Genomic DNA, 25,079 nt, shown 5'->3' on the forward strand with positions numbered 1-25,079 from the left:
AGAGGGGTCTGACAAACAAGGGATAGAGGTTGAGAGAGACGTACGGAGAAAATGCAGACATGGGGAGGAGAGAGTGTATGTTTGTCATAGGGAGATCCCCTGGAGATCATGATGGGACTACATGGGTGGGAGATCGAGTGACAAGGTGTGTGCGCGATAGAAGATGCCCCGAGAGATATCGAGATAGACGTATGGATGGAAGGACACAATACGTGTGTTCCTGATGGCTAGTAAGAGATACTCATACTTAGGAGGGGGGGGAGTGCTTGCGCCTATGGCCCTGTTTGGATACTCTAACTCAGTTAGAGGTTAGAGTTAGATTCTAACCCTGAACTAACCCTGAACTAACTCTAAGTAAAGAGGTGTTTGGATGGCAGGGTTAGATGGAGCGCGGATACGGCGAGGCACCTTCACGGGCGGTGCGAGAGGGAGGGAGGGAGAGGACGAGAAGCTTCGAGGAAGTGGGGAGGGATCTGCTGCGGGGAGAGCGAGAGAAAAAAGTGTTTATTAGTGGTCCCGAGAAGAACTAACCCAAATAAGCACCTCTTGGATGGGTTAGGCTTTTTGGATGGGTTAGATGCATCTAACCTAAACTAACCCTCCTGTTTGGATCTTTTTGGGTTAGTTGACTCCAAACTAACTCTAACCCATGGATCCAAATAGAGCCTATGATGGAGTGAGGGATTATGGTACTTAGGGGGGTGCATGTCACATGGAGAGAGAACAAGGGCGGAGAGTGTTGGATGGGTCTATATGTATAGCACGAGCGAGACATGTGTATGTGTGAACCAGGGAGATATAAGGCCAGTTTGGCTTGTGTCGTGAGCATCTTTTGCGTGGCTTGGGGTTGTGGCTGGATTTTATGCACGCTTGTTTGGTTGCTACCCTGTGAAAAAGAAAGCCCGCCTGGGCTGGGTTCCCTTGCACTTTAATTAGCCTGGCTGAACTCCAGACACTGCAAGTAGCCTGGCCCAAGCAACCGATTTCGAACGGCTGGCCATGCCTGGTCGTGCAGCCACGAGGCTAACAGTAACATGGATGGATATTAGCATTAAATAATTGATTCATGGATTCATTGATGGGATGTTGATGGTTTGTCTGGCCCAGGCATGAACCAAACGCTTCAGCACCACACAAGCCTGGCTAGGCAGAAATATTTTACATCTCACGTCCACACCAGGCAGTACCGGCCATCAAGGCATGAGGGTGAGGTCACGAACCAAACTGACCAATAAAGTTTGAGAGAGATTGAGGAGCCCCGATAAGGCTGAGTGGTGTGTCAGATAGCTGAGAGGGGGAAAGAGATATTCCATCCACTCGATAATGCAGTGCATGTAAATTTTTTAGAAGTCAAACATTGGAAACTTTGATCAGGTTTACGCAAATGTTATTTATATCTACAATACCAAAGATACATCATACAAAACTACATCTCATGGTGAATCTAATGGTATATGTTTGCCGTACTAGATGTAATTCTTTTTCTCCACGTACATGGTCAAACTTTGTGATGTTTGACTTTTCAATAAATCTATGTGCTATGGATGGAGGAGAGTGCCTCAGTCGATACAGATCAAGTGCATGTGAAGGAGAATGAGTAAGTGTGCAAAAAGAGTATGTATGTGAAAGAGAAAGTGACAACAAACGATAAATTAGAGAGAGAGTGTGTGTTTTTGTTTCTTATGCGAACATATCACGCATGCATCTCCGAGATGGAAAAGCGAGGCGAGGAGATACACGAAGATAGCTAGTGTGTGATTGTTTGCAACGGAGAGAGACACCCCTGTAGCACATGTCCAATAGAGGTCTGGCCAACAAGGAAAAAAGGTCGAGAGGGACACATGGATGGCATGGACACATGGGGAGGGAGAGAGGGTGTGTTTGTGATAGAGAGATCCCCTCGAGATTGTGAGGGGACTATATGGGTGGGAGATCGAGGGAGTGCGTGCGGGATAGAAAGATGCCCCAAGAGAATTTGAGATAGACCATGCACATGTTTGTGATGGAGACTAAGATTAGCTAGTCATATACATATAGGGGGGACTGCGTGTGCCTACAATTGAGTGAGCGACCATCATACTTGGCTAGCTTGGCATGAGATTGTGTGTGTGTGTGCGTGTGAGATGGAGAGAGAACGAGGGAGAGAGATAGAGTTTTAGATGGGCCTATCGAGTGCGAGTGAGATATGCATGTGTATGTGTGACCCAGGTGGATGGAGAGTTTGAGAGAGGGGGGGAAGAGCTCCGAGATGACATAGTGGTGCGTGAGAGAGTTACGGGCAAAGAGCCAAGGAATTTGTGTGCGTACGATGAGTGCACCCAATATATCTAGCTTGGACTAGCTAGAGTATCATACATAGTGTGCGAGATAGACCTGTAGATGGTGTATATATGAATGCGAACTAGAAAGACCCCCCCCCCACACACAAAGAGAGAGAGAGAGAGAGAGAGAGAGAGAGAGATGGAGAGAAAGGGAGAGGGACCAACAAGGTTTTTGTGTCGGATGCGTGCGACATGATTGAAGATTGTCGGCGACAGAGTGAGAGAGAGAGAGAGAGAACATGAGTCCGGGAGAGGGGGAGGTCGCGTTTTATGCATCAAAGACTGATATAAACCATGTTTCGATATAAACTTGCATTCAAATATTTAAATTGGAGAACATGTTGTCTGCAATCCACACATGAACAGATATATGTGTATATCAAACAAGTTCATTAATTTGACTTTCAACATGTTCATGGAGTACTATAATATTGTACAACATGCTACTTGATTGAGGTGTTCAATTTTGGATTTAGTTCACTATTTTGACCTACTGAATGAGCTAGTTCATTGAATCGAGATATTTCGTTTTGGGTTTGATTCGCGTTTTTGAGTGGGTCAACTATTTGTCATATAGTAAATCGCTAGCAACGAGCATGTAAAAACACATTACTCCTGAGCATCATCTCTCCATCTAAAAAAGAAGTGGCAAGCTAATATTTCAAAATTTGATTCGAATCGACTTGGTAAGGTAGATGTGGATGCTCGTTCTCCCAAAATTTGAACGAACCATTAAACATCCTCTCTGCTCGGTGGAATTCGCCCGAGCAAATAAATGGGAGACGCGAAATTACCGTATTATGTGGGACACGCATCAATTGGCCCGTTGTACATCGAGGGTAGGTTCGTAACTTCATCCAAGCGCGCCTTCTCCTCGGCCGAAATGACATGTGCCGAATAATTCATAAACCATGGTCGGCAAAACAATCTCTCCTCGCCTGAAATAGCTCGCGCCCACTATTTCAAAACACGCTCTCCTCGCCCGAAATCGCTCGCGCCCACTATAGTTCAAAACACGCCCTCCTCGCCCGAAATCGCTCCCGCCCACTATTTGGGGAGAAGCAAAGTTACTCTACTATCCCTGACCCTCAGTACACAGAACCAAGCCGAGAAGCCTATAGGCAAGGGTAGAACTGTAACTCCCCCTCACATTTCAGACAAATGCGTCCGTAAGACATGGTTCCACTCCCCTCCCAATTCCCCCCGCCCGCCCCCATTCATACCTCGTGGGCGCCAAATCACCTTCTCCCCGGGAAGCTCCCTTCTCCCGAGCTGCGAAACCTGAGCCCCACCTCCATGGTGCCCCCACCGCACCAATTTCACAGCTGCCCTCCTCCCTAATGTCGGAGACGCTGTCCAATATCCGTCATGCACTGGGTCGTGTGCCTCTTACTTCGTGCTGCTGGTGCTGCCTCGACGACGGCCGCACGAACCGTACCGGAGCCGATTCACCCCCGTCGTTGTTCACGGTGCTGGAGCGGCTCCAACTTCGGATCCATCCAGTCCTGGCGTTGCTTCCGCATAGCCGTCGACCGTCGCGACATCGCTCTTTCCCTGCCGCCGGTCGCCACCGCAACCGCGCCGACCTCACCGACTCGGCACCTGGACCTGCCTACTTCACCATGCCTCCAGATAGGTTGCACCCTCATCTGAAATCACTTTATTTAGGCGTCAGTTGTCTGAATTTTTATTCTGGGCCAATCGATTACCAATGGGAAGCAGCACCCCTCGAGGCGGCGGAGCTCCTATACTGCCGGTTGGCTGGTGCCTAATGTAAGGGTGCGGGGCCGCAAGTTCGCCGCGGAAGCAACGCTTAGATGGCTATCTTTTAGAGTTGCATGGGTTGAAGGTACTGCCGCCGCCGGATCTGGATGACGGGGAGTCTTTGTGGATTGGCCCGGGGGCGGTGCAACCACGGCAGTGCGGTGGGGCGGGGACCGGGGTTTTGGCCGGGGCCACGGACGGCGGAGGCAGGCTGCTCTGCCATTGGTCGCTGGCTCTTCGAGGAATATTCCGAACAGTGTCAGCCGGGAGGCACAAGACGGCCATCAAGCCATCCGTCATAGATCGGACAGTACCAAAATAAAATAAAATCGTGTGACCCCAATTTAGTCTTCAGTCAACAGACGTGTGACCACTCTCATACCTTGCTATTGATCTCTTAGTGTATTTCTTCAGATCAAAGAGATATGTGGTTCTTAATATTATGCGTTATCTGCATCTTCAGACACACCGTCTTCCGACTCACCGCAGCTGCTCCAACAAGGGAAGCATACACCGGAAGGGAGCTACAGTCCCCACTCAACAGTTCCTTGCATCGAATGCGCGTGCCCGACATGGACAGCCACAACAACTGCAGGGCCATCGACAAGTCAACACATGATGCTCACTCCTATGGATGGCAACCAGATAGGTTGTACCCTCATCTTACTTGTGTGCAACATTTATGGCTTTGTTATTCATCTAAGCACGGAAAATAGATCATCACATTTCACTGTATATTCATGCTCATCTCTTACGGGTCTTGTTCAGGAGTTCACGCTGTTCCATAGTTCAGCTAAGATACTTGTTCTTTAGGTAACGCTGTTCCATAGTTATCATCCATCAGCCAATGCTATCCCACAGGCTGGTGATTATAGTATTATACCACTTCTAGTATTACCTATGTTGTTCTTTAATACTTTTGTGTGCCATCTAGTTAATCTCGAGTACAAACGATACATATTCTGTAGCTTTCATCTGTGTTCTCCCTTTAGTTTATGAGACCTGTTGCTGCTAGTTAACCCCAGTCCTGCTATTTATGTCATCTCCTATGGTCACTCATTTACATAAATCTAGCTACTAGTTGTCTTCCATGCATGTCAGATATAATTGCACACACTGATATATCCACAAGAACCTCACGGAGCAATGTAAAGGCCAATAAACTTGATGCCAATGATACCCAATATGATGGCACATGTAAAGGCAGTTCTTCAGAAGACTTGCAGAAAGATGATGAATCCTCTTCACCCCACAAGGTCCTTGCTCTAACCTGGCCTGTGATATGGGTACAACATGCATATAATGTCCTGGAGTGTATCTACTCTATTGCAATGCCATGTGCTTAGCATGCTGATCATGCATGTAAATATGGCATGCCTTCCTATTTTTCAGTACCTATTCCATTCATGATAACATGTTTTCAAATTCAAGTACTGTCATTCTACTCTATCGCAATGCCATCTGCTTAATTTGGACATCATGCTTCTGAATATCTTATGCATTGTTATTCATCAGTATGTACTTCATCTGTCTGCCATACCATGTTTTTCTAAATTGAAGTGTTGTTCTAGTGATCTGTTGCAATGCCATCTTATTTTCCCAATCATACACGTGTATGTTGCCTTAGTTATTTCTATACGTATTCCGCTAGCATATAGTTTTACATTCAACTAGTTTTTTTTGCTGTGTTGTCCTGTCGTATCCCTAGCTCTTACACCATACTCCCTCCGTCCGGATTACATGTTGCCGAAATGGATAAAAAAGGATGTATCTAGAACTGAAATACGCCTAGACCCATCCATTTTTTTGGATGGAGGGAATACATGTCAATATGTCATACCTTTCTATTCTTCAATACCTATTCCATATCTCTACTGTCACATGTTTTATAATTAAAGCACCATTATTCTATACAAGGCATGCAAGGGGAAGACGACTATGTTAGAATCTGAAGGGTTACAAACAAGGCCTTTGCAAAAGATCCAAACGCCAGGAGATAATAAACCAACTCCAATTTTTATAGATACTACTCCAGCACAGAGATACCCAACTCCTACTGATAATAAGCAGATTCCAGTGGCCAAAGAACTAGTCCGCTCCAGTCTAGCAAAAATATGTCAACTCAATTCTAAGAAGCGTGTGCGTATCCTTGCATCATGAAATTTTATAGCATGTTGATCATATTTTCTACATGTTTCTTACCCATCTCTCTTTTAGAAAATAAGCTTAACAGATAGAAGAATTTCTGCAATGGTATCGTTTATGAGGAAAGATTCTTGCCGGAATTCTCTGTGCTCCAATGTAGATGTAAGTACCTGTTGTATATCACTATATTTTTACATCAGCATGTATTTTGTTAATCGGCGTGAATCCAACCTTTATCTGATCTAAATTTAGTTGTAGCAAAATGTATGATTAAAGGCCACAATGTTGATTTTCGTAAGGAAAACTGCCTGGTAGTTTTGCATCCTGACCTGCATGACTGTACTATCTCATATCAGTGGGTTTTAATACTTTGGTTCTGCTGTGTGTTTTTCAGTGTTTTTTTACTGTGTTGTCCTGTCGTATCCCTAGCTCTTACATCATACTCCCTCTGTCCGGATTAAATGTCACAGAAATGGATAAAAGTGGATGTATCTAGAACTGAAATACGCCTAGACCCGTCCATTTATTTTCGGATGGAGGGAATACATGTCAATATGTCATGCCTTTCTATTCTTCAGTACCTATTCCATCTCTGCTGTAGCATGTTTTATAATTGAATCACCATTCTTCTATATAAGGCATGCAAGGGGAAGACGGCTATGTTAGAATCTGAAGGGTTACAAACCAGGTCTTTGCAAAAGATCCAAACGCCAGGAGAAAATAAACCAACTCCATTTTTCATAGATACTGCTCCAGCACAGAGAAACCCAACTCCCACTGATAATAAGCAGATTCCAGTGGCCAAAGAACTAGTCCGCTCCAGTCCAGCAAAAGAATGTCAACTCCATTTTAAGAAGCGTGTGCGTATCCTCGCATCATGAAATTTTATGGCATTCTGATCATATTTTCTAGATGTTTCTTACCCATCTCTTTTTTAGAAAATAAGGTTAAACGATAGAAGACTTCCTCCATTGGGATCGTATTTGAGGAAAATATCCTGCAGGAATTCTCTGTGCTCCAATGCTGGTGTAAGTACCTGTTGTATATCACTATTTATTTACATCAACATGTATTTTCTTAATCGGCGTGAATCTAACATTTATCTGATCTAAAATTAGTTGTACCAAAATGTTAAAGGCACCAATGTTGATTTTTGTAAGGAAAACTGCCTGGTAGTTTTGCATACTGAGCTACATGAATGTACTATCTCATATCACGCACATTACTGAATTGTAGTGCTTCTCTGGTTGCCCATTCATTCATTGTGTCAATGTTGCTTTTGTACTACCTTACCTGGCTGATGATAGATGTGCCATATTGTGTTAATTTGGTGTAGGCTAGTTGCCCAAACGTTCATTGTGTCAATGTTGCTTTCCTATTATCTGACTTGGCCAATGATAGCAATGCTAGTGTGTTAATTTTGTGCAGGCTGCTGAAGATAAGAAGACAAACTCTAAAAACAGCAAGGCAACCCCATTGTTTCTTTCTAGTAAATCTAGGCCAGGTAATATGGCAATAACTCATGATTCATCTGTTTGGTTCCCGTCCTAATTTATGTTATGATGCAGTGGTCGAGACACTCTCCACTATCAATAATGCAAGCCTGCCAAAATCGCCATCTGAATCTGTTCAGTATCCTCTGTCTTGAATGCAATGGAATAAATGTATGTTTGTGAACCAATTAATGGCTGAAGCAATGATGGAAATGGTCGATGAATTAGAGGTGCAGAGTTGTGTGACACAACAACTGATCAATGTTTTCAGAGACAGTGTAGCAAAGTAGAAAGAACTTGCCCACATGCTTATGGGCGTCATCTGTGCTGAGGTTGCAGATTGTGACGTTGTAGATGGTTAGGTTCTACTCATTTATTTGCACTGGCATCAATCTTTGATTGCCTAGCGGATGTAATTTCCTATAATATATGCTGGATGTGCAACGTTATTCCCTGTATGCCATACCTTTGCTTGATTGGTTTTGGTCCTGTGCATAATTGCTCGTCGTAATGGGCTCAAATTATCTAATTTCGCCTAAAGACATGTACGAACTTTAGTGGGCCCATTAAGTTAATGGGCCGTTACTAGGCCGAAAGTTAATGGTTGGCCCTCTTACCTCCCGGATTGTTAACAGGCCGACATCAAAGCGGGCAACAGGTGGCCCCAATTTATTTCACGGGCCATTACTAAGTTTGGGCTACATATGGGCCAACTATACTGTAGGCCTTTAGCAGGCCGAAACAGACATCGGGCTTGTACTGGACCATGAAGGCCATGGGCCGCTAAGAGGCCGAAAGTCAGGTCGTATTGTAAATGGCCCAACTATGTTGTGGGCCTTTAGCAGGCCGAAAGAGAAATCGGGCTGGTATTGGACCATGAAGGGCATGGGCCGTTAAAAGGCCAAAACTAAGGTCCGACTACAAATGGCTCAACTCATTTATGGTCCATTAACAGGCCGAAAGGCACATAGGGTCGGGAATTGGCCCAACACTTAAATGGGTCGCTAAAAGGCCAAAACTCAGGTCCGACTACAAATGGCCCAACTGATTTATGGGCCGTCAACAGGCTAAAAGTGATACCGGGCCAGAAATTGGCCTAACACTTAAATGGGACACTAAAAGGCCGAAACTCAGGTCCGACAATAAATGGCCCATCATATTTATGGGCCTTCAATAGGCTAAAAGACACATCGGGCCGGAAATTAGCCCAACATTTAAATGGGTCACTAAAAGGCCAAAAAATGTACATCCTAAAAATTGGCCCATCCATTAAATGGGCCGTTAACAGGCCGAAATCTCATCGGGCCGATATTGAGCCCAAATATATAGCGGGCTGTTAACGGGCTCGAACTGACGATGGGCTGCAATGGTGTCAAATCTTTAACGGGCCGTTGACGGGCCGAATTGGCACATCTCGTATGGGTCGTGGGCTTAAATGGTCCTGACACAAGTAGGCCTTATATGGGCTGGCCTGCTAATTTTTACTGGGCCGGCCTTTTCACAAGAATGGGCCTCTGTTGGTCCGTGCCACGTGTCGACGTATCATAGGCGCCTTCCGTCCAATGAGTGGATGACATCTGTCCCAACGATGAGCTAACACGTGTTTCCTCCAGCCAATGATGATTTTACACGTGGAAAATCCCCATTGGTCGGGGCTGTTAACGGGTTATCGGATCGAAAACCCGACCCGATAGCTTAACGGCGTTCCGTTATGGTGGATGCCACGTGTCGGTCACCCTTGACGAAAGCACTTTTGTGACGCACGATTTATCGTCATGGAAGTGGACACTTCCGTGATGATAATTTTGGTAATGTCATGGAACACTTCTACGACAGCACTGGTATGACTATCTTGATTCTGTCATAAAATTGTCATGGATGTACATGCATGCCAAAAAACGCGACCTAGTATGACAAACACGTATCATCACGGAAGTGTATTTTTTTTGTAGTGTTGAGTGTTGGTTGACGAAGACGGGCCGTACTGGGCCGCTGGTGAAGCCACGCCGTGGGCCGCAGGCAGGCAAGTCTGGGGACCCCCGTTCCCTAAACGCTGACAAGCATTCATGCATTTGTATCAAAGAGCAATACTCCCACCCCAACTAGAATACTCACACAGATTTGAGGAGCTAGATGAACGGCTATAGAAATCAAGAAGCGTGCTTAATAAATTACAAACTGGGATAATAGAGGGACCATCACATACCAAGAACGCAAGACTAACTAATTTTACATCATAAGAGGTTCAGACATTTAGGTGCGGTTAAGCCAGTTGCACCGTAATCATCATAGTAAGCTGTAGGGAGTCTCTGCACAAAACCTTATCATCATAGTAAGCTGTAGTGAGCCTCACATTCCTCAGGAAAATCAGGGTACTCACTACTCAGCATAGCAGAAGATTTCACCCAAGATCCAAAGAAAGTAAGTTTCCGAGTATAAAGCAGAGTGTTCTTTTTATGTACGCAAAATCTAAAGCAATTAAGAAAATGTTATGAAGTTAAAGTGAATTGTTTGGTTCAAATATTTATGTATAATCAGATCGTTGGCCAAAACTTGCATAGTAGGGTTACCATCTTATCAAACACCTTGTTCAGTAGGGTTCAAAATATCGCTGACATTTACAGTTTTAACCACACTTCACAGCAAAACCGACACTTCACAGATTTGAGGAGCCGGATGAACGGCTACAGAAATCAGGAATCACGCTTAATAACTTACAAACTACGATAATATACAGTTTTAACCACACTTCACATCTTCTCGTGCCTACATCGAAGATCCTAAGTTCCGCTTTCCATAATTAGCTTTCTATGGTATCATTGGGGACCCACACACACACAAGAAAATGCCTTGGTTCTGCGACGTATATCGGCTAGTAGGCCATGGACTCGATGATATTACATTTCATCAGTCACCACACAGCCACTAGGTACATCAAGCTGATTTCTAAAAAGACAGTAAAGTAACAATCATACCAAATGCTTCAGTGCTCATCTTGGCTTGAGCTTTGTGATGGTCATTCCATTCGCAGAGGTCACTTTTGAATTATCACTGCGTCCACTCAATCCATCACAGAAGGCTGGCATGGAAACATATGGGAGACGAACATTGTGGCTACTAAGCATGACATTCACCAACGACATTGTCGGCCTATCTTCAGGTCTCTTCTGTACACATAGTAGCCTAATTTGGATGCACTTCAGCACCTGGTCACCGGGAGAAGGATGGTCGCTAAGGGATGGATCTATCAACTCGATAACACTTCCCCTGGTCCAGTACTCCCATACCTGCACCAAATTGGTAATTTGTTCAGTTATTATGATGGGGATTCAGCCGCACACACAGAGTTTACTACCAGTGTGTCAATGTGGTCTTTTGGATTTTTGGTGTTCTTGTAATTTGAGATTCTCCTCAGCCCCCCTGTAATCAAACCCCTCAATTCAATAAAAAGCTGCTCTGTCAACCTTTTCGTCAAAAAAACAAGAAGAGAGTTTACTAGCATTGATCCTTAAGTACTTACAAGATTTACGAGATAAACATATTGCTCGGAGTTACAGGAGCCATTGTTTCTTCTTCCTGTGACGATCTCCAAAACCAAAACACCGAAGCTGAATGCATCTGACTTTGTTGAGTACTGACCATGCATGGCATATTCAGGCGACATGTATCCGCTATAAGAACATAACTATTAATATATGTTCTACTTTAATGCCTAAATAAAGCTGACTGTGATTACTATGTCCTAGCTATACGGCTAGTGACATCTTATTATTGATCCCCTCCAAATATCTTCGCTAAGCCAAAGTCAGAAATCTTAGGGTTGTAATCGAAGTCCAATAGAATATTGCTCACTCTCAGGTCACGGTGAACTATCTTCAATTGAGAATCTTCATGGAGATACTGTAATCCCCTTGCAACTCCACTGATAATCTTGAATCTCCTTTCCCAACCTAGGACTTTGTGTCTCTCAAAATCTGCCATTCAAATAAGAATTATCAGCATTGCAGTGAAAGTTTGGTGGCACTTGCACTACTACTATTAAAGCTCGTCCATAATGAAAATAATTACTTTTGAGAAATTAGCAGTGAAAAGAGTGTACCAAAATGAATGGTGTCAAGGCTTCTGTTGGGCATAAATTCATACACGAGTATTTTCTCTTGTTATTCCAAACAAACTGATGAGGACATCAATACCATTGTTACACCCACAGCCCCTGCTGCTATACATACTGGACCAATTACTAGAGCTCACGCACGCCAATTAAATTACCAGGTACTTTCGTTTCTTGGTAATGATTCTAATGTTCATGAGAATATGATGCTGCCTAAATTGGATACATTTGTTTTGCTTACAAATGAAGGGTCTAGCTTGGAGAAGGATGAACATTGGAGCAAGAACAAGCATGGAGATGATGGCATGCGCAAGGGGAACAAGAACGGAGTTACAAGTGATGATTTCAGGACGTTGAAGCCACCATAATGAGTGCATGAAGCCTTGGACAAAATATACAAGATACTACTTCATAACTTTCGTCCAGAGGCTATTCTAGGTGCTGCGTGACCTTATTATTGGGCCAGGCCCATGTATTTTCGAAATACTTGATTATAGGCTGTTTTTAGATTCCGTATGTGTGGGGAAACAAGAGATAGGGTTGGTTTCGGACCCCTTCCCCAAGGGCCACGAAATTCCCCCCTCTTCCTCCATATATACAACCCTTAGGGCGTCGTTTAGACTTTGGGTTTTGTTTAGATTAAAAGTTTGCTATAGCTGCAACTTCGCGTACTTTGTTTGTGTTCAACGACCAGACTAAGGCGTCACAGAACCCCACCTTCATTAATAAAGCTTTCCTCTTATATTCGCCATATCCAGATTGCAATCTTAGTTTCTTGCTTGTTCTTTGTTTGCTCGCAGGAAACAAACCTTTGTGGTCAGGTTGATCATGCTCCGGCGTTGTCAATAACCATCGGAAGTTGGTTTAGCGATTGCTAAGGCGCGACATCTCGCACATTCGTAGTCGGATCATCAAGGTCGACTCCCATAGAAAATGATAGCATCGGTCTCATCGAAACATCAGGACACCTTTGCCTTTATCAAGTGGTATTAGATTTCCAGGTTGCTCGGTGAGATTTTACAGTTTTTGTAGTTTAGATCGAGTTTGTTCTTCATACCTATAATCCACGAAAAAGCCACGAAAAAATAGGGTTAGTTCATCATATCCGAACCAATCTGAGCCTTTGCATAATCTTTTTAGGGTTTTGCTTTGTTGAATTTGTGGTTGCATCATCATGTCTAGTTGCTGGTCTTAGCGTCTAGTCTTTTAGAGTTTCGAGTTCTGTCACAGTTTGTCACGCCGCCGCTGCACCATCTTCATCGCCGCTGCCATATACCACCACCGCTGCCATATCCCACCAACGCTGCCATATACCACCACCGCTGCCATATCCCACCACCGCTGCCATATACCACCAATCCATATCCATATACCACCATCGCTACCATATACCACCACCGCTGCCATATCCGACCACCATATATCCATCACCAATCCAAATTCCTTTCATATTAGGTTTGTTTTCGAGAGCCATCTAATTTCCGATTCGTGTTTCCTTGCCTAAGTAGGTTTCGAAAAAAAGAGTCTGGAGACCCCCGAGCAGTTTTTAGGCCAAAATTTCGGTGACCGGAAATATTTTTTCCCTATCCTATTTTTAGGTCCCAGGGAGTGTTTTGAGACATTCACCATCTTAGTGTTTTTTTCGCACTTTTTCGTCATCGCTGCCCTGATTTCCAAAAAAAATTGTCAAAAAAAATTCCATGCCCATCCTGTCAGTTTGACCTGGGAAGAGTTTTGAGACACTCGCCATTATAGTTATTTTTTGCAAAAAAAAGGAGCACAAAAAAAACAGAGCGCAAAAAAGAAAAAATAGAGCGACAACAACAACAACAACAATAACAACAACAACTACAAAGCCTTTAGTCCCAAGCAAGTTGGGGTAGGCTAGAGGTGAAACCCATAAGATCTCGCAATTAGAGCGAAAAAAAAGAAAATTCCAGAGTGTGCTTTTCCCTTGTTTGCGTTCAGCGCCATGATTTTGGTAGTGTTCTAGGCTCGCGTCTCTAGCATGATCTATCCTAGGACCAGCACAGTACGGTCGTTGAGCGTTTATTCAACTTTGCATCTCTGAATTGATTATTGCCGACCCTTTTCGCTACCATATTATAAGCCTTCCCAGCTCCACATACATCTACGTCGTGCGTTTGACTCTCCCTGGTAATTGCTCTATCCAAGCTTTGAGAATTTTGACTACAACGGTTGCCGATCACCACCTGCTGCTGGGTAAGAACTAGTAAGAATTTGAGACTCGCTTGACGGATTTGTGACACCCCACCACCACCATATTCCAGTAATCTATAGGATCATATTCTTGTCTGTTTCTATTGCTGCTAACTATGGCAGGAACACAAGCCGACGAGATTGACTGGGAGAACATGACGAATAAGGAGCTTCATGATAAGTTTCATCAAAAGTTGGGTCAACAGGTGGAAGACGTGATGGTCAGCTTTGGAAAGGCAATGGAGAAGATGGATGACATTGAGAAGTCAATTGACACCAAGTTGGACGCCAAGTTTGATGAATTACTCAAACGTCTCCCACAACCAGCTCTACGCCGCGATACAGTAGGGCGAGCACAGTGTGTTCCTATTGAGCCAGGACAAAATTCTGGTGCTGCTGCTACTGCTGTTGGTGCTTCTGTAGCTCCTGCTGCTACTGCAGAGGTGGAGGACTATTATGAGAATGAGGTTGATCAAAATCATAACTACGTGCAGCCACTATCACCACCACCAGCAGGTCGACCTCAGGTATATATTCGCAACGGTAGGCCTACACCACCACCTCAGGTACGAGATAATGACCATATTCCTAAACTGAAATTGAATATTCCACCATTTGAGGGTAGATATGTTCCTAATATATATCTTACTTGGGAGTTAGAAACTGAACAACGTTTTACATGTTTACAATATCCCGAGGAGAGATGGGTTGCTGTTGCTGTTTGTGCTTTCACTAGTTTTGCATGTGTATGGTGGTCTGAACATTGTAGATTATATCCTATTCCAACTACTTGGGCTGCTTTGAAAACTGCTATGCGTACTCATTGAGTTCCACCATATTATCAACATGAATTGCTTCAAAAATTGCAGCGTTTAAGACAAGGGAAAAATTATGTAGAAGAATATTATCAGGAATTACAAACTGGCATGATTAGATGTGGTATTATTGAGGAGAATGAAGCTATGCTTGCACGTTTTATGGATGGATTAAATAGAGAGATTCAGACCATTCTAGAGTATAAGGAGTATACTAATATCACTCGTTTATTCCATCTTGCTTGTAAAGCTGAACGTGAAGTGCAGGATCGACAAGCATTGGCGCGAACTAACTTTTCTGCAGGCCGACCTTCATCATGGACACTGAGGGTGTCCTGGATTAGGGGGTATCCGGACGGCCGGACTATATACATCGTCCGGACTATTGGAGCATGAAGATACAAGACTCAACACTCCGTCCCGTGTCCGGATGGGACTCTCCTTTGCGTGGTAGACAAGCTTGGCGATCCGAATATTGTATTTCCTTCCTTGTAACCGACTCCGTGTAAACCCTAGCCCTCTCCGGTGTCTACATAAACCGGAGAGGTTGGTCCTTAGAAGGCCGATCACAACTACAATCATAATCATCATAGGCTAGCTTCTAGGGTTTAGCCTCTACGATCTCGTGGTAGATCTACTCTTGTACTACTCATATCATCAATGTTAATCAAGCAGGAAGTAGGGTTTTACCTCCATCGAGAGGGCCCGAACCTGGGTAAACATTGTGTCCCTTGCTTCTTGTTACCGTCAGCCTAAGACGCACAGATCGGGACCCCCTACCCAAGATCCGCCGGTTTTGACACCGACATTGGTGCTTTCATTGAGAGTTCCTCTGTGTCGTCGCTGCAAGGCTTGATGGCGCCTTCAATCGTCAACAACACAGTCCAGGGCGAGACTTTTCTCCCCGGACAGATCTTTGTGTTTGGCGGCTTTGCACAGCGGTCCAATTCGCTTGGCCATCTGGAGCAAATCGACAGCTACGCCCTGGCCACCAGGTCAGGTTCGGAAACTTGAACTACACGGCCGATATCCACGGAAACTTGGTCTTTGATAGAATGGGGCTTGTGCCAGGATTTTCGCACAGTCACGATGAGCACGGCCTAGACCTGTCGTCGGATAGTGCTCGGGATATCACCCCTGCAGTACTCCCGGACCTAAATCCGGAGCAGACTACATGGCACACGGATGGATGGATGGACCACGCCCCATAGGTCGCACACTCATCGGAGGTAGAGCTGAACACAGGCCTCACTTCTGAGGAAACCTGTAACTCCGGACCCGCGGACTTGTATCCGGTTGTAGGTTCCAGTCCGCACGCTCCCGAGCCCGTCGAGCCTGGTTGGGCTCCGGTAATGGAGTTTGCCGCTGCGGATATCTTCCAGCACTCGCCCTTCGGCGACATGCTGAACTCGTTAAAATATCTCTCTTTGACATGAGACTCTTGGCCGAACTATGTCCGGCTTGAGTGGGAAGCAGGCAACGAAGGAATTCGTTGCCCACCCACCACCCACTTCATTGCCATGGTTGATGATTTAACCGACGTGCTTGACTTTGACTCCGAAGGCATCGACGGTATGGACAACGATGCAGGAGAAGATTCAGAATCTCTGGGGTGCTGGACTACTACCTCGTCACACGATATATACATGGTGGATACGCCCAAGGAGGACGACGGCGACAATCTGGAAGATAAAACCCCCGGGCAAAAGCCAAAACGACGGCGCAAACGCCGCTCAAAGTCCAGCAACAGTAAAAATAGCGACAAGAGCGCCAGAAAGATCGACATACCAGTCAACTCCGAAGGCAACAACGACCACATGGACCCAGCGATGGAGCAGGATGAGCCAGGTGATACGTCTCCAACGTATCTATAATTTTTGATTGCTCCATGCTACTTTATCTATTGTTTTGGACTATAATGGGCTTTATTTTCCACATTTATATTATTTTTGGGACTAACCTATTAACCGGAGACCCAACCCAGAATTGCTGTTTTTTTGCCTATTTCAGTATTTCGAAGAAACAGAATATCAAACGGAGTCCAAACGGAATGAAACCTTCGGGAACGTGATCTTCTCACCGAACGTTTATCCAGGAGACTTGGATCCTACTCCAAGAAGCACCAGAGGCGGTCACGAGGGTGGAGGGCGCGCCCCGCTCGGCGTGCCCCCCTACCTCATGGGCCCTCTGACGCTCCACCGACGTACTCCTTCCTCCTATATATACCTACGTACCCCCAATAGACCAGAACAGGAGCCAAAAACCTAATTCCACCGCCATACCTTCCTGTATCCACGAGATCCCATCTTGGGGCCTGTTCTGGAGCTCCGCCAGAGAGGGCATCCACCACGGAGGGCTTCTACATCAACACCATAGCCCTTCCGATGAAGTGTGAGTAGTTTACTTCAGACCTTCGGGTCCATAGCTAGTAGCTAGATGGCTTCTTCTCTCTTTTTGGATCTCAATACAATGTTCTCCCCCTCTCTCATGGAGATCTATTCGATGTAATCTTCTTTTTGCGGTGTGTTTGTTGAGACCGATGAATTGTGGGTTTATGATCCAGCTTATCTATGAATAATATTTGAATCTTTTCTGAATTCTTTTATGTATGATTGAGTTATCTTTGCAAGTCTCTTCGAATTATCCGTTTGGTTTGGCCAACTAGATTGGTAGTTCTTGCAATGGGAGAAGTGCATGGCTTTGGGTTCAATCTTGCGGTGTCCTTACCCAGTGACAGAAAGGGTTGCAAGGCACGTATTGTATTGTCGCCATCGAGGCTAACAAGATGGGGTATTTATCATATTGCATGACTTTATTCCTCTACATCATGTCAGCTTAAGGCGTTACTCTGTTTTTAACTTAATACTCTAGATGCATGCTGGATAGCAGTCGATGAGTGGAGTAATAGTAGTAGATGCAGAATCGTTTCGATCTACTTGTCACGGATGTGATGCCTATATACATGATCATACGTAGATAACCTCATAACTATGCTCAATTCTATCAATTGCTCAACAGTAATTTGTTCACCCACCGTAGAATATCTATGCTCTTGAGAGAAGCCACTAGTGAAACCTATGGCCCCCGAGTCTATTCTCATCATATCAATCTCCATCACTTTATTTACTTGCTTTGCTTTTACTTTTTACTTTGCATCTTTATACCAAAAATACCAAAAAAATTATCTCTATCAGATCTCACTATCATGAGTGACCGTGAAGGGATTGACAACCCCTAATCACGTTGGTTGCAAGTAGCTATCATTTTGTGCAGGTACGAGGGACTTGCGCGTGACCTCCTACTGGATTGATACCTTGGTTCTAAAAAACTGAGGGAAATACTTACGCTACTGTGCTGCATCATCCTCTCCTCTTCGGGGAAAACCAATGCAAGCTCGAGACATAGCAAGAAGGATTTCTGGCGCCATTGCCAGGGAGGCTTACGCAAAAGTCAACATACCAAGTACCCATCACAATCCCTATCTCTCGCATTACATTATTTTCCATTTGCATCTCGTTTTCCTCTCCCCCACTTCACCCTTGCTGTTTTATTCGCCCTCTCTTTCCCAATCTCCTCCTCTTTTTCCTTTGCCTTTTTCCTCGTCCATTTGTTTGCTCGTGTGTTAGTTTGCTTGTTTGGCGCGATGGCTCAAGATGCTACCAAATTGTGTGACTTCACCAATACCAATAATAATGATTTCCTTAGCACTCCGATTGCTCCTCTTGCCAATACTGAATCTTGTGAAATCAATACTGCTTTGTTGAATCTTGTTATGAAAGATCAATTCACCGGCCTTCCTAGTGAAGATGCCGCTACTCATCTGAATAGCTTCGTTGATTTATGTGATATGCAAAAGAAAAAAGATGTCAATAATGATGTCATTAAATTGAAGCTATTTCCTTTTTCGCTTAGAGATCGTGCTAAAGCGTGGTTTTCATCTTTGCCTAAAAATAGTATTGATTCTTGGAACAAGTGCAAAGATGCTTTTATCTCTAAGTATTTTCCTCCCGCTAAGATTATCTCTCTTAGAAAAGATATTATGAATTTCAAGCAACTTGATCATGAACATGTTGCACAAGCTTGGGAGAGAATGAAATTAATGCTACGTAATTTTCCTACTCATGGTTTGAACTTGTGGATGATTATACAAAAAAATTATGCTGGATTGAATTTTGCTTCTAGAAATCTTTTGGATTCGGCCGCGGGAGGCACTTTTATGGAAAATCACTTTAGGAGATGCTACTAAACTCCTAGATGATATTATGGCCAATTATTCTCAATGGCATACTGAAAGATCTACTAATAAAAAGGTGCATGCTATAGAAGAAATCAATGTTTTGAGTGAAAAGATGGATGAACTTAGGAATTTATTTGCTAAGAGTGTTTCTTCTGATCCCAATAATATGCCTTTATCTACTTTGCTTGTGAATAATAATGAATCTATGGATGTGAATTTTATTGGTAGGAATAGTTTTGGTAACAATGCGTATAGAGGGAATTTTAATTCTAGGCCTTATCCTAGTAATCCTTCTAATAATTATGGAAATTCCTACAACAACTCTTATGGAAATTTTAATAAGATGCCCTCTGAATTTTAGAGTAGTGTTAAAGAGTTTATGAATTCACAAAAGAATTTCAATGCTTTGCTTGAAGAGAAATTGCTTAAAGTTGATGATTTGGCTAGGAACGTTGATAGAATTTCTCTCGAGATTGATTCTTTAAAACTTAGACCTATTCCTCCTAAGCATGATATCAATGAGTCTCTCAAAGCCATGAGAATTTCCATTGATGAGTGCAAAGAAAGAACCGCTAGGATGCGTGCTTCCCAAGATGCCTTTATTAAAGCGTGTTCTTCTAATCCCTATGAAAATCAAGACGAAGATCTAAAAGTTATTGATGTGTCCCCTATCAAATCTTTGTTTTGCAATATGAATCTTGATGAAACTGAATATGATCTTCCTTTACATAGAAGGCGTTCTAAGAATTCTAAGTTTTTAGATCTTGATGATGAAATTGATAAAAGTGGGATTGAAAGAAATAAAAATCAAGATATTGCTAAACCCACTATTTTGGATCTCAAGGAATGTAATTATGAAAATTGCTCTTTAATTGATTGTATTTCCTTGTTGCAATCCGTGTTAAATTCTCCTCATGCTTACAGTCAAAATAAGGCCTTTACCGAACACATTGTTGATGCCTTAATGCAATCTTATGAAGAAAAGCTTGAGTTGAAAGTTTCTATCCCTAGGAAACTCCATGATGAGTGGGAACCTACTATCAAAATTAAAATTAAATATTATGAGTTTCATGCTTTGTGTGATTTGGGTGCTAGTGTCTCTACTATTCCCAAAACTTTATGTGATTTGCTAGACTTCCGTGATTTTGATGATTGCTCTCTAAACTTGCATCTTGCGGATTCCACTATTAAAAAGCCTATGGAAAGAATTAATGATGTTCTTATTGTTGCAAATAGGAATTATGTGCCCGTAGATTTTATCGTTCTTGATATAGATTGCAATCCTTCATGTCCTATTATTCTTGGTAGACCTTTCCTTAAAACGATTGGTGCAATTATTGATATGAAGGAAGGGAATATTTGATTCCAATTTCCCTTAAAGAAGGGCATGGAACACATCCCTAGAGAGAAAATAAAATTACCATATGAATCTATCATGAGAGCCACTTATGGATTGCCTACCAAAGATGGCAATACCTCGATCTATCCTTGTTTTTATGCCTAACTAGGGGCGTTAAATGATAGCGCTTGTTGGGAGGCAACCCAATTTTTTTGTGTTTTTTTTTGTTTTTGCTTTTGTTTAGGAATAAATAATCCATCTACCTTCTGTTTGGATGTGGTTTTATGTTTTATTTAGTGTTTGTGCCAAGTAGGACCTATAGGATAACCTACGATGATAGTTGATTTGATTCTGCTGAAAAACAGAAACTTTGCACGCACGAATATAATTATGATAAATTACAGGACGTGATTTTGCGTTGATTCTTTTTGCTGCTGATCAATAAAACAATTGTCCAGGACTTCTTATTTTGGTAGAATTTTTTGGGTTCCAGAAATTTGCGTTAGTTACAGATTGCTACAGACTGTTCTGTTTTTGACATATTCTGTTTTTCGTGTGTTGTTTGCTTATTTTGATGAATCTATGGCTAGTAAATTAGTTTATAAACCATAGAGAAGTTGGAATACAGTAGGTTTAACACCAATTTAAATAAAGAATTATTTCATTGCAGTAACTTGAAGTAGTCTTTTGTTTTCTTTCTCTAACGGAGCTCACGAGATTTCTGTTAAGTTTTGTGTTGTGAAGTTTTCAAGTTTTGGGTGAATTCTTTTGATGGATTATGGAACAAGGAGTGGCAAGATCCTAAGCTTGGGGATGCCCATGGCACCCCCAAGATAATCTAAGGACACCAAAAAGTCAAAGCTTGAGGATGCCCCAGAAGGCATCCCCTCTTTCGTCCACTTCCATCTGTAATTTACTTGGAGCTATATTTTTATTCACCAACATGATATGTGTTTTGCTTGGAGCGTCTTGTATCATTTGTGTATTTGCTTGTTAGTTTACCACAATAATCCTTGATGTACACACCTTTTGAGAGAGCCATACATGAATTGAAATTTTATAGAATACTCTATGTGCTTCACTTATATCTTTTGAGCTTGATAGTTTGCTCATAGTGCTTCACTTATATCTTTTGAGCATGATAATTTTTGCTCTAGTGCTTCACTTAGATCTTTTAGAGCACGGTGGTGGATTTGTTTTAAAGAAACTTGATCTCTCATACTTCACTTAGATTATTTTGAGAGTCGTTAATAGCATGGTAATTTGCTTAATGTTAATATACTTAGTATTCAAGATATGTGAAACTTTCTTTTGAGTGCGTTGAATACTAAGATAAGTTTGATGCTTGATAATTGTTTTGAGATATGAAGGTGATAATATTAGATTCATGCTAGTTGAGTAGTTGTGAATTTAAAGAATACTTGTGTTGAAGTTTGTGATTCCCGTAGCATGCACGTATGGTGAACCGTTATCTGATGAACTCGGAGCATGATTTATTTATTGATTGTCTTCCTTATGAGTGGCGGTCGGGGACGAGCGATGGTCTTTTCCTACCAATCTATCCCCCTAGGAGCATGCGCGTAATACTTTGCTTTGATAACTTCTAGATTTTTGCAATAAGTATATGAGTTCTTTATGACTAATGTTGAGTCCATGGATTATACGCACTTTTTCCCATCCTTCCACCATTGCTAGCCTCTCTAATACCGCGCACTTTTCGCCGGTATCATACACCCACCATATACCTTCCTCAAAACAGCCACCATACCTACCTATCATGGCATTTCCATAGCCATTCTGAGATATATTGCCATGCAACTTTCCACCGTTCCGTTTATTATGACACGCTCCATCATTGTCATATTGCTAGCATGATCATGTAGTTGACATCGTATTTGTGGCAAAAGCCACCTTTCATAATTCTTTCATACATGTCACTCATGTTTCATTGCATATCCCGGTACACCGCTGGAGGCATTCATATAGAAGACGCTGACAGGTATGAATGTTTAGTTGTTCAACGTGTTTTGAGTGTGCAGGTCACACAAGCTGAGCAAAATCCGAGGCACAATTTGTTCCATACAAAGGGAGTTGTGAAGGAACGTTCTGTGCGCGTCATCATAGACGAAGGGAGCTGCAACAACTTGGCTAGCATGGAGATGGTGGAGAAGCTATCTCTCACCACAAGACCACACCCACATCCTTACTACATCCAATGGTTCAACAACAACGGCAAGGTTAAGGTAACACGTACTGATCGTGTGCATTTTAGTATCTCTACATATGCAGATTATGTTGATTGTGATGTGGTACCTATGCAAGCATGTTCCTTATGACTAAACTTTATTGAGTCCCTAACTTTACATTGTTTGGTTAGAGCAATATGTTGAGGTAGGTAAAGAACAATTCTATAAGATTAGGATCTTTCACAATTAGTTGCCCAAGCTAATTGTGCTTTATGTAGTGCTATAGAAAAAACTTTTGTGACCTGAGTACACTGCACTAAACAGTTGGTATGCCAAGAATCTTTCAGCCCTTACCCATGCCTATTCTTCCAAGTTATCCATTTACTTAACTTGACTCCATAAAGCCTGATCCATATGGTATTGTTATCCATGGCAATGCACGTCCACAACCCTCAACCCACCAACCCCCGGCAATGCACGAGCATTTGTGTTGGTAATTACAAACACTAGTAAACAAACGACCTTACGTTTGCATCATTAGTCCCGGTTTGGTTATGGCCCGGGACTAATGTGACCATTAGTTCCGGTTCGAGCGGTTAGGGCATGGGCATCATTAGTCCCGGTTCATTTTGTACCTCTAGTCCCGGTTTGTGACACAAACCGGGACTAAAGGGGTTGTGGCAGGCTGGGGCCCCCACGAGCACCTTTAGTCCCGGTTTGTATCACAAACCGGGACTAGAGGTACACCTTTAGTCCCGTTTGAAGGAAATATGCCCTAGACACAATAATAAAGCTATTATTTGTCGGTGGAAACGACACCTATGGGATCACGGGAATCCCTACTACGGTTCCGGGGCGCGGGGTCGTGAGAAGAGCGGGATCAGCAGTTAGCACAAACACACAGGTCGTTTACCCAGGTTTGGGCCGCGAGGATGCGTAATACCCTAGTCCTGCTTTGGTGTGTATATCAATGTTCTTGGAGTTCTTGAGCTAGTTATGATGAGTCTAACTTGTCCAAGAGTCCGAATCCTTCTCCTGGACGCCTCGGGCCTCCTTTTATAGTGAAGGGGATCGCCACAGTGGCACACAGGAGGTGGCATCAGTGTATAGTGGCTAAGCTTATCGCTTAGCCATTATGGGACAAGACGCATTTAATGCGCCTCTTAGGTGTCCCCCTCACTTTATTGCTGCCTTGCCTTGCTTCGACACGCGCCCGGGCCAGCGAGGCGGTCAGCGCCATGTTGGCTAGCAGGCTGCTGAGGTGGCGCGGTGGTAGGGCCTTCACGAAGATTTGCATGCCACCACGTAGGCATGTGCTGAGTTGGCTTGGAAGCCTCACATCGACATGTAGGTGCCTGCCTAGCTGGTGGGCTGGCAGCTGCATGGGAGCGGCGATGGAAATTTGGCAGGCGTGGGCCTGGCTGTGGCCCCGCGGATGTCCTCGGCAAGGGCCTTGCCGGGGCCCCGGCAAGGGTCTTGTCGTGGCGTTGTGGTCGTCACCGGCAAGGATCTTGCCGGAGGTCTTGTGGGTTTCCTTGACAAGGATCTCGCCGAGGTTTGTCGTCTTCTAATCCTCATCTGACTTGGAGTGTTTCTGATCTTCACAAAGATCTGCATGCCATCATGGAGGCGCCTCCCGAGCCTTGGTCCGCTCGAGGGTGGCGTGCTCCGCTGGCATTGGGCAAACAGCCCCGGCAAGGGTTCTTGCCGGGGCCGTGGAGGCCGCCCCAGCAAGGGTCTTGCCAAGGGATCCCACCTCGCCCTCTTGCTCTTTGTCTCTCTTTCTTGGTGTTGCTTTGTCCATATTGTGGCATTGACTCCTCCCTCTGCCCTACTGATCATGGCCGTGGGCTCGGCTCTGACTACCCGTGCACAAGTAAGGGGTACAAAGGAGTGTCCCTACTTTAGTACACCGATAGGAGCCCCTGGGCCTGGGCCACACATAAGCCCAACGCGTTGTTGGGTTAGGCCCAAAACGGTGCGCGGGCAGGCGGGGCAGTTTTTACCGCAGTAACTTTTTTGTCCGCTGCGCTTCCCCACGGCCCGCGTTGAATGCGTGACATGGGGGTCGTGCATGACGTGGGGGGCATGCGTGGGGTGGTTGCTATAGACATGCGTCATGTCGTAGTAAATGGTAAAGAGGCGGCTCGCGCCTTCCCCATAAAAAGGAATAACCGCGGGCGCGTGGCTCTTTTACCCTCTGTGCTTTCCCCAATCTCGGCATCGCCATCCCCATCTTCTTCCTCCTCAAACTTTTGCTCCTGCTCGCTGCTGCTGTGCTCCCCACTGCCTTTGACCCCTCGCCCTCTTCCCAGCCGCCATGGCGCGTAAATCTGGCAAGGGCAAGGGTGTGGCCAAGGACACAAGGGAGAAGGAGACGTCAGAGAGCGAGGCGGTGGCGCGGCGGGTGCAGTTCGCCTATTTCATCCCGTCGTCGATCGACATCTT

At 44.1% G+C, this 25,079-nt stretch overlaps 1 pseudogene; it reads right to left on the reverse strand.

The window, feature by feature from the left end:
* Positions 1 to 10,713: 10,713 nt before the first annotated feature.
* Positions 10,714 to 24,953, reverse strand: LOC119350256 (annotated as a pseudogene).
* Between the last annotated feature and the right edge of the window lie 126 nt (positions 24,954 to 25,079).

This window comes from Triticum dicoccoides, chromosome 1B (genome assembly GCF_002162155.2).
Source record: "Triticum dicoccoides isolate Atlit2015 ecotype Zavitan chromosome 1B, WEW_v2.0, whole genome shotgun sequence".
NCBI classification, from domain to species: Eukaryota; Viridiplantae; Streptophyta; class Magnoliopsida; order Poales; family Poaceae; genus Triticum; species Triticum dicoccoides.